At 38.0% G+C, this 10,705-nt stretch overlaps 1 protein-coding gene across 10 annotated transcripts in view; it reads right to left on the bottom strand.

Moving 5' to 3' along the window:
• b3gat1b (beta-1,3-glucuronyltransferase 1 (glucuronosyltransferase P) b) overlaps nucleotides 1-10,162 on the bottom strand; it is a 43,075-nt gene extending 32,913 nt beyond the window's left edge. For all 10 annotated transcript variants that reach the window (XR_007040396.1, XR_007040394.1, XR_007040395.1 and 7 more), the window contains exon 1: nucleotides 9,962-10,162. The gene's annotated coding sequence lies outside the window, so the exon portion shown is untranslated. The remainder of the gene's footprint in view (nucleotides 1-9,961) is intronic.
• Nucleotides 10,163-10,705: the final 543 nt, after the last annotated feature.

A 10,705-nucleotide genomic window follows, 5' to 3' on the forward strand; every position in this document is an offset into this window, starting at 1 on the left:
TGGCGGTTCCAGGCGGGGTCTTTCAAGGTGTAGAATTTAAAAAAATGCATACTTCTTACATTCAACACATCATAAGATCTACATCAGGGTTAGGGTTAGGGATGTGGTCTTGTTTTTTCAACTTATTATTTAGTTTGGGTTTTTGCAGTCTGTTTATTTCCTTTTGCCCCTTGTTAGTTTTGTTCCCTCTACCACCTCCTAGTGTGTGTTGTGTTTCTCTCCTCTCGTTTTCAGCTTCTTGCTAGTTGCTTTCTTTTTACTTTGTGATATTATTATTATTATTATTATAGTTGTCTTCCTTGGATTCTTTAGTTTAGTTCCTCATTTAGTATCTCTGTATTTAATTATGGTTAGGTATTTGTTGTCCTTCCGGCTCTTCCTTATAGGTTTTTATTTATTGTTGGTTTGTACATATTCTGGTTGTCTGTTTCCTTTCCAGTTTTGTTCTATCAATGTTGGTTTAGGTTCGTTTACTTTTGTAGTCAGGTTTCCCTTATGGTTTCTATTTTACTAATTGCTTAGGTTGTTGTGTCCCCTCCAGTTTCTCAGTTTCCTTCAGTTCATGTTTATTCTTGATTCTATGTTTTATTTTATCTTGGTTTATAGTTTCTTTTAGGTCTGCTCACTGTCTTGTCATTTAGTTATTTTCCCCATGCTTTAGTTTTATTAGGTTCACCTGCTCCCTCTGCCTCCCTGCCTCCTTGTCACACCTGTTCCCTGTTTCTTTGATTACCTGCCCTTTTGTTATTCCCTCAGTATATTAGTTGGTTTTCAGTCATTGTGTTTTGCTGGTTCCTTCGCTCACACTCGCTACCCTCGTTCATGCCATGTTCCTGCAGTGTTTTCAGCTTTGCAAGTTTTTGGATTCCGGTTCTGTGTTGTACCTGCAGTAATTTGTGTTACGTTTTTGATCCTGCAAATAAAGTAAGGATTTATTTAAGATGCTGCTTCCGAGCTCTTGTCTGCACTTTGGTCCACCCCAAAACCCCAACGTGACACATACATGGTTGTACCTCTAACATTATGTCACTAACGTCCTCTATTTGAAAATATGTTGAAAAGGGTATTGTATAAGTCACAAACTTGGAGCCACAATAGGTTTAATTCATCTGTCCATCCATCCATTAATACATCCATCCATCCATACATGGATAGATACATACATCCGCAATTTGGCCAATTGAGAAACTGTGCAGCATCTTCATTGTTCCCAAACAATCAGAACCAGATCACAATATCATCAGAGTACATATCAGGAAGGATGTGTATGCATAAGATTGACTAAATTACAACCACAGAGCAACAGCAGATTTCATCCAAATTACAAAGGCTCCTCTAACCTGCATACAACTTATTTACTGGTCTTGTTTGACCCTGGGAATGAGGGTGAATCTTTAAAAGTAGACCAGTAAGTTCCAAGTAGTCCAACCTTTTTCAGAATGGCTCATTTCATTGAAAGTAGAGAATCTGCTGATATTTCTGTTTCTTTTCCCCCAGGTCCGTAGGCTCTTATACAACAAACTGACGTCAGGAACCTCCTCACGTCACGAGCATCAGTGCAGAAACAGCATGTGTACACTCTAAAAATACAACAATAGACTTACAAACTATACAGGCGGAGAGAGAGAGATAGAGAGATAAGATTTGGGATTTTGGGATTTGGGAAAATTAGATGTTCTTCTTATTGATGGTATTAAATGCTTATTTGAATTTTAGAAAACATTTAAATTAACAATTCAACGTCGCCCATAAATTTAACTGGAGCTGTATATTATCCTTGAGGGGATACATGTTGAAAAATTGTGTAATTAGTTTCTCTAAATCTTCTAGAAAAGATGTTAACTTGCCTGTGTGCTGGATGCTTAAAGTAAATATAAAATGAAACATTCATTATGAACTGAGCTTTACTGACATAAACTGTGGAATCTCGAAAGCTTTTGAGAACACAGCCACCCAAATGGCCCCTTCCTCCTCCCGTAGCGACTAAACAACAAAGCCACAGACCACTGGCTTGAAAAGCTTAAAAAAGAAGACATGTATAAGCGAGCATTAATACTGCAGCACAGTTTGCTGCTGCAAGACGTTTGCAAAGTAGCAATAGCATCAGCAAGTCCACCTCTGACTGGCTCGAGAACAAAATAAAGTTGTCGGAGTGGCCCCCTCCTCTTTGTAGAATAGCAAAGAGGAGGGGGCTAAAATTCCTCCACAGCAATGAAAAGGACTCATTACCAGTTGTCGCAAATATTTGACTTTGACTATTACGCTTAGTATTGGAATTACTTTTTAAAAAAGAGCCGAAAACTGCATTTGGTATTTACTCTGGTTTTCTTTGTCTGTATACTTGTTTGTTTGATTATTTAAAACATTTAGGAGTGAAAAAAAGCAAGAGGAAAACTGTGAGAGACCCAACACTTTTTCACTGGACTGTGTAAGTCAGAACAGGTTAAATGGATTTTGGTGAGAATGGACTCAGTTTTCCTGCTGATCTAGTTGGTTCATGTCTGTTTCTTTTACATTGCAGTCACCAGGCCAGTTTGTCACCACAATGGAAACGTTCACTGTTGAATTTCTCATCATGTTAATTGGATTTGTTTGTTAGGAATAACCTTTCTTATTATTACTTATAGATTAGCTTTCACACACCGTAATGATAAAGAATAAATTCTAATGTTTTCGCTTGTGTTAGGAGATGAATAAGAATCCTCACTGATGTACATTGCAAGGACAAATGACCTATGCTTTGACATAAAGTTTAGCACATTGGGTTTGATTGTGGAACAGTCTGTAACCAGGTTGATTAGAAAACTGCAGCAACACTTAGATTAAAGATTGGACATTACATTACATACTATTACATACTGTATCAGATAGACACCAAAATGGTGACACATTGTCTTCTAATAAACACTGAGGGAGTGTACATCGTTTGCATGGCAGTACCAGATACAAAACTACATGTGACCTTCTTTCAGGACTGCTTCATTACTTTGATCTCCGAGACAATCCAGGAGAGGAGCCTCAGTGCTGATCTTTGTAACCATTCCTCTGCCTTATTTAATATAAAAGTGTTAAAAGTTTAGTTCGGTTTGAGAGTCGTTCCTTTAAGAGAAAGTGTTTTAGACAGTGGGATTGCTTCTGGGGAAAGATCCGAATGAACTCTGAGGCGTCTGATCGCCAACAGGGTGTGGTAGCTCGGACATGTTCAAATAAATTCTTGTGGTTAAACAATTTATTTTCTAATAGAGAATGCTTGAGTAAGTTTGGGTTTCTGTATACTTTGTACATTTATTTACAACAGTGAGTTTATACCAGTTAGAAAATGACAGCAAGGAATGTCAGCACTTATGTGGCCACGTTAGTGAAAAATATTTTAGTAAGATTTTAAAAATGCAGTTTTCTCCCACTGTCAGATCCACAGAGGATCTGTGCAGGTGTTTTGTGCTTGTGCTGTGTCTCTCGCTCTCTACAGGGCGTGACTGGCAGGTGCAGCTCTGCAGGTGTTTCTTGTTGAGCCCAATCAAGAGGGCTTCTTAAAGAGCAGGAACCAGGAGTGAGGCGTCAGATTGTTATCTCTGCCAGTTTGGTAACCTAACCGTGTTCTGCAGTTCTCCTGTGTTTCAAGAGCCTGCGCTTACTCGAGTCTCTGTTCCTACCTTTACACCTACACCTCCCGGAAACACCAAACTATTGCTCAACTGCCTGTCCACCCTCCAACACTGCTCGCTCAGCTGAAGTGCTGCCACTCCGAGGATCACACAAGAAGAGAGTCAGTACTGAGAACCTCCGTGCCGCTCCTCCTAACTCAGCCTTGGTGGGAAAACGTACCTCCTCCAGAAAGCCATCATCCACCCCTACAGCAAACAGACCTAACTCCTGCACAACTACCTATACCTTCATCAAAGGAAACAATAACATCTCTCCTCCTCAGTGCCTACACAGATCTCTCCGGTACTTCTAGTCTGGGTTCTGTAAAGCCTACTGAAACACTGGTGTTGTTGAGAACTCAGGGAACTTTTTATGACTATACTGCATCTATCTAATGATGAACTTGGTTTTTCTCAGCTTCAGAAAAAATATTTTCACCTTCGAGGACTGCTTACACACTTTGTTCTTCTGAAAGAAGTGTTGGGACCCACAACCATGGATACAACATGAAAACTCCAGTATGGACTTTTCTGGAACTTTCAAAATAAATTGCATTAACCTAACTCCGGCACAGTCAGGAAATGGGGTAACTGCGGACTTCCTGTGACGTCACTGTCCAAATTAAAGCACCGCTCTTGCTACATCCTGCCTCTTCCATCTGGACTCCGCTGCGAGGCTGGCCGGAGAGACAGCGTGCTAATGTCTTTTTGCTGGCAAACAGATATAACTCTTCAACTGGATCTAAGGGTGTCATAAGATCATGCGATCATATGCACAAGTTAAGTACGATTGAATCACTGTATGTGTATCTGGTATTCACTCTGTTGGGACCCAGCCATGTTGGGAAACAACATTAAAACTCCGGTACAAACTTTTCTGGAGCTTTCAAAATAAATTGCATTTAACTGACTTCCAGCAACTGAGGAAAGGGGGTAGCAGCAGACTTCCCATGATGCCACTGTCTGAATAAGAGCACCCTCTCTCCAACAAGCCGACCTCTTCCACTGTTCCTCTTTGGACCAGGATCGGAGAGGCAGCGCGCTAATGTCTCTTTGCTGGCAAACAAACATAAACTCTTCAACTGGGTCCAAGGATGCCATACGATCATCGATCATATGCAACGTTAAGTACGAATGAAATACTGTCTGTGTATCCGGTATTTTCATTCATGAACGGGGAAATTAAGGTGTAAGAATTGCTTACTTTCTCTCTGAGGCCTGCAGAAGCAAACTGTCCCAGAGAAGTTCCCTACAGAGAAGCGGTCTCTACGAAGCTGAGCGGAGCGGTCTCGCAGTCTGGAAGGAAGACAGCAGAGACCGCATCATCGTGGTTACGGTAACGTGCAGTGTGGTTGGCGGACAGAACAGGCCGTCTTTCATCCACAGCCACGGAGGTTAGCTAGAAGCTAACCGTTTGTTCACAGACCGGCCGACAGAACAGCTGCCACTCCCTGCAGCTAAGGAGGTTAGCTGTGGCTAACCGTTAAAAGACTGTGGACGTTTCTTCAAACTTCTCCGCCTTGGACAACGTTCCTCACCACAGTTCATGAGGTTAAGTGTTTGGGCAGAATAATATAGAAAGATTTAGATTGAAATGATCTAAAAATGTTTCATTTTATGAAGTTTGGTTTTGAACTCAGCTATCTCGGTGCCAGCAGAATATCTGCAGCACACATGTTCAGTTTGTGTTCTGTGTTCGCGTGTTTTTAAAGTTAAGACACATTTATTAAAGGGTGATTTTAAACAGAAGATTGATCATAACGCGATGTCCGCACTTATGCATTTTAACCCTTTCAACAACGGTAATTTTAAAGGTGTGTGTTTGATTCTGGTGCTAAGCTATTAGCCTCCTTTGTTAGCTTAACTGCTAACCGCTAAGGACACATGCTTGCTGCTAAATAATATTTACCCAGAAAGGTTTAGTTTTCAATCCAGTAAATAATGTGTCCCTAACATAATTTTACTAAATTTGATAACTAAGTAAACAACATTAAGCCCCATTTCTCCAGAAAGAATTGGCTCTTTCCAAAATATTCCCTTATATATATATATAATAATATTTCTTCAAATATTATTTCAATGAATAAAGGCAGCTAATGAGACACCGTTGAGAATTCATTGAGAAGGTTGGTTTTATTCAGCAAATCATTCTTAAAACATTATTTTATTAAAATAATATTTTACCTGATCTTGTATTGTGAAGGGTTGTCTAAACGTTTGCTGATTATTGCCTAAGTTAGTCCCAAGACTAACTTAACTTCACTTCCAGATTCTTCAAGATAATCCTTGGTTCTCAAACATAAATAACATTGCATGGTAATGTTGCATCACTCTTTCGGTCATGGTTTCAATCATCTTTAATCAACTTGTTTATATTGTACATAGCCCATTAGTCTTCGTTATTCTTTAATTCTGCTTAGTACTTTAGTTAGATTGTTTTAGCATAGTAAAGAGTTTGTTGATTGAAATAAGTTTGACTTTGAGTTGACTTATTTTGTTAATTCTTGTATTTTAAGAAATGGTGTGAATTCATTCCATGTGTGTGGAGAGTTTTGCTGTTCAATAATGTCAGAGCTTGGCTCACCCTTTTGATTTTGTCCTATTACCACTGCCTTACTGGGCTGGTATTCACAGGACAACCCTTAACAGACCAAAATATTATTTGATAAAATATTAAAATATTAATATTACATATTAAATAATATTTTCAGATTCATAGTAACAACAGAAGCACACCTTGAACATTATTGTGAATGTTCAGCTGAGAGTTTTGTACAATTAGCTCAGACTTTACAGAGCATTGTCATGAGAATAATTAAATAACATATTGTTATTACAATGCCAATGTGCAAAATAGCAGGACTTAGACTGATGAAAAACTAGGCTATAAATGAAGTGCCATGCATACATTTGGTCTTTAGACGTAGTATATTTGATTAATCTGATTAACCGTACTCCTCTAGCTGTCCATTTGTTTATGATACTGGTTAAAATGCAAAAATACAATGTGTGATTAATCTTTTTTGTATATTAAATTAAGAAGCAATACTGTTCAGTCAGGGATGGGTAATCACTTTCATGAATTTGAAGTTACAATACTCAAATTCGAACAGTACAAATGCTGCTTTGCTTGGTTGTAATGTCTTGCTGCTACCACAAGGTAACATTAAAGCGCCAAGTCGTTTTTCTGAATGCCATTAAGCAGTAATTAAGACTGCCCGTTCTGCAAAACAAAGATCCTGACCTGATTACACCTGTTGCATTATGATGGAGCTCACACCCATGTTTCACTTAGGCACTGTTCACACTGCAGGTCTTAAGTCTCATTTGTGATATTTTGCTAAGATGCTTTTTTATTGCATTGTTGTTCACATTATAATTTTTATGTGGCCACCATCAGACACAAGTTTAAATACTCTACCTCATGAACAGACCCGAATGCACTTAGTTTAATGTTGTTCTCTCTGTGTCCAAATATTAAAAAGAGCAACAGTCACAACATCTGCAATGCTTGTTTGTCCATTGTTTACATTTTCTCAGCTCCATCAATGGAAATTGTCCATCACACGCAATCATATAATGATTAAATGAAATTACCATTTTCAAAAACATTAGCTTTCCAATATCCAACATTCCTATCCTATTTAGGACTACATAGCTTGAGTCAAATCAGATTTGTGCCATTCAGAATGTCATAAAAAAATCTAACATGATTAACATAAAGGCAGAAAACATAAAGGCCACTTATGTCTGCATGGTGGGAATGTAGACTAGCTCAAATAAGAGATCCTTCTTAGTTCCAAGAATTAGCTATTTCAAACTCTATGTTTCTCCCGGTATTACAATGTTTCTCAGTATTAGATTGAATCGATGTTCCAGAACCTCTAAACCAAAAGGGGAACTCTGGAACTGTTAGTTTTTCATATTTTTTAATGCCAGAAGCCTTAGGGGTGCTACTCACTATGGATTTATACTTGGTTAGTCTGGTTATTTCTGTGGTTAATCACAGTTAGTTGATGATTTAACAAAGTTGTCAATTATGTTTTAACAGAGGACCAGGTTGTTTTGGATAGCTTTTTCACTTAATAAATATAATATTCATTTGAAAACAGATTTTTTTTATTGACTTAGGTTACTTAGGTTGATGATCTGAAACATTTAGATATGACAAAAAACAAACAGATTAAATCTGCAAGAGGGAGGCTGGGGTACCTTTTCATGGACCTGCAGAGGTCTTGGCATTCTTCCCCCTCACTGATACAGCACTGTAGGAACTTTACAGGAGTCAGCATCCTGGCTCATATGGGACAATAATGCTGATCCGGCAGTGACCGGTCTGTCTATTGATCTGCTTATGAAGCATTCCCTCTGATTCAAGTCAGCGTTTGCCTAGAACCTAAACCAGCTTTAAAGGTTTCTAAATTTTCCACAAACAATCTGACTTAAAGGCACTTTTTATACTGTCACATAGGTGGCAGGGCACACGCATATAAAGAAGACAGACCAGCATTAGTAGTTCAAAGGGTAATGATTTACTAATCTGAGCTAGTGTTAATTCTGCTGAGAGGCATTTCATATAGATTAAACACAAACTAAAGTAGAATGAAAAATATAAGGGATTTTCAAAGGCCCGTTGAACAAAGCTTTTAGCTGAATGCTGATCTAACTTCTAGATCTAACGTTGCATTAAGGAATTTTTGTGGTTTATCAGTTAAAGGATAGATAAATAAAAAGAGCATAAATCAGACTTTAGACTTCACAACAAATGTAATAATGACACAATACCACATGATGACACTTAATAATCTGCTCAAAATACAAACACATAGACACAGTAATTCAGAATCACAGATAAGCAAACAACAAAACCCGTTTTAGAATAATAAAAGTCACCAATACTGGTCAGATTGGTTCAGAGGTCATTTTGGATGCTCCTTGTGCTCTGATGCTTCAGACTGGAGATGCTTTACACTGGGTTTAGTCCTACAGACCAGTTATTCAGTTATAGTGTTTTGTGAAAGTATTCATACCTCTCAAAGCCCTTAAAATGTATTGTATTTGAGTTGTGACAGTGCAACACACAGTTGTGCAAAATTATGAAGATGAAGGACAAAAATATAAATAAAACCCCAAAAATGTGATATGCATTTGTGTTTAATGCCCTAAGTCAATAGCTTGTGGAAACATTTCACTGCTATTACAGCTGCAAGCCTTCTAGGGTGTGTCTCTACTAGCTTTGCACATCTACAGACTGTAATTATTAACACCTAAATTCTTTATTGGATTTAGGTCTGGACTTTGACTCTTCACGTCTCATTCATGCTTAGTTTGCCTTTTAGTAAGACTTCTGAATCAAAATGCCATCACCAGATCTTTTTATATGCATGAAAGTAAACATGGACAGAATACATTTTAGGTTTTTTTTTTATTTGTAAAATAATTTGAAAAACATTTCCCTGCAGAATTATTATGCACTAGTGTTATGCACTAATAATCCCAATGAAATTCATTAAAGTTTGCAGTTGTATAATGGCAAAATACTTGCAAGGCAAAAAGACAAAAAGAAAGCTAAATTCATTTTGTTGTTGAAGTCTGTATGAATCTGATGGTGTGGAATTCCATTTTGTAAGCCTGCAAAATGGGACAAATCTCAAATGTAAAAGACCCTGATTTACAGTTTGTATCACTGAAAAATCCTAGAAATATCATACAGTTGGAAATCAGTAAATCTGGCATATTTATTACTATACTGAATAATTTTGTATGAACAGCTTAATTCTTTCTATTTGATTCTAACGATTCACTGAAACATCATTGGTTCTGCGTACACCACTGTAAGGGTTTGTATACAAGGTAGAATTCTTAAGGCTTTAAATGACACCTACCTCAGATGCATCCTAAGTAGTGTAAGTATTTTGAGGAAATACTTTGCACCTGACAAAATTACAGCAAAATCCTGCAAATTGCAATTAAAAAACTGAGATTGCACACCCAGTGCTTATGACTATAATGTTCTACAATAGTCAAAAGCATGGGAAAATGACTACTTTATATAATAGGAAAAAAAGGTATCTCAACTACATGCATATTTTAATCCTCTGCTCGATTCTCAGGGCTTCTGTTGTAATGATTTTAAAGGTTCTCTATAGATAAATTTGTTGGCGAAATATTCTTACTTATAGCTTTTGTTTTCATTTTAATCAAACCCTTTCTAATATTAGATAGAACACATACAAACAGTTGGAAAGCAGCCTACTTTTGCAGCGCTGCAGAGTTAAAGAAAGACTCAAAGGAGGAAAAATATAAAGGATGCCGACCTTAATTGCACACTGAAGCCGCAGAAAAATAACATCCCTGCATGCTGCTTCCTCTTCTGCTGTCTCTGCCACCAAATGATCGTAGTAAGGAAGATTTCACACACATTGTGCTGCGGTTGGTGCCATTCACCAGAGACGCTGTATCTCTGAATGAATGGATGACTGAATAGCTGGTGGGAATGGGAAGCTCACTCTGTGCTTCAGTGCTCTCAGACTGAGATGTTTGAGAAGGAAGCTTATTTGGCATCAGTCACTCTCTCCCTCTCTCTGTTTTACCCTCCTCCCATCCCTCCTCTCTGTCTTCTTCCCTCTTGTTATTTGTTGCCATCAGCTCCCCTTAAAACCAATGAGTGCCAATAGTTATGAGTGCCAGTGCCTATTAATCCAGCAAAATTGCTTGTGTAACAGAGAGAGATGTACACTATTTGAAGACATATATGTTAATGTATCAAAAGGGTCTGGCAGGGCATCTGCCCTGAGGAAATGTAGAAGAGGCAGACTTACAATCAGAAGAACACAAGAACAGAGAGAGAGAGAGCTCAGTCTGTCGTGCAAATTGGTTGCATGTTCTCAGTAGAAGATTCCACTGATAAACACAGAATCACCTTTTTAAACGTGTGGGACACAATTACATTTTTGACAGTGAAGGATCACCTCTTTTTAGTCATTAACTGTTACATTTTGTCTTTTAAAGAGGTGTGACATTTAGAGAAAATGCTAAGCCACTGAAGATGATCAACCAAC

This window comes from Girardinichthys multiradiatus, chromosome 11, assembly GCF_021462225.1.
Source record: "Girardinichthys multiradiatus isolate DD_20200921_A chromosome 11, DD_fGirMul_XY1, whole genome shotgun sequence".
NCBI lineage: Eukaryota > Metazoa > Chordata > Actinopteri > Cyprinodontiformes > Goodeidae > Girardinichthys > Girardinichthys multiradiatus.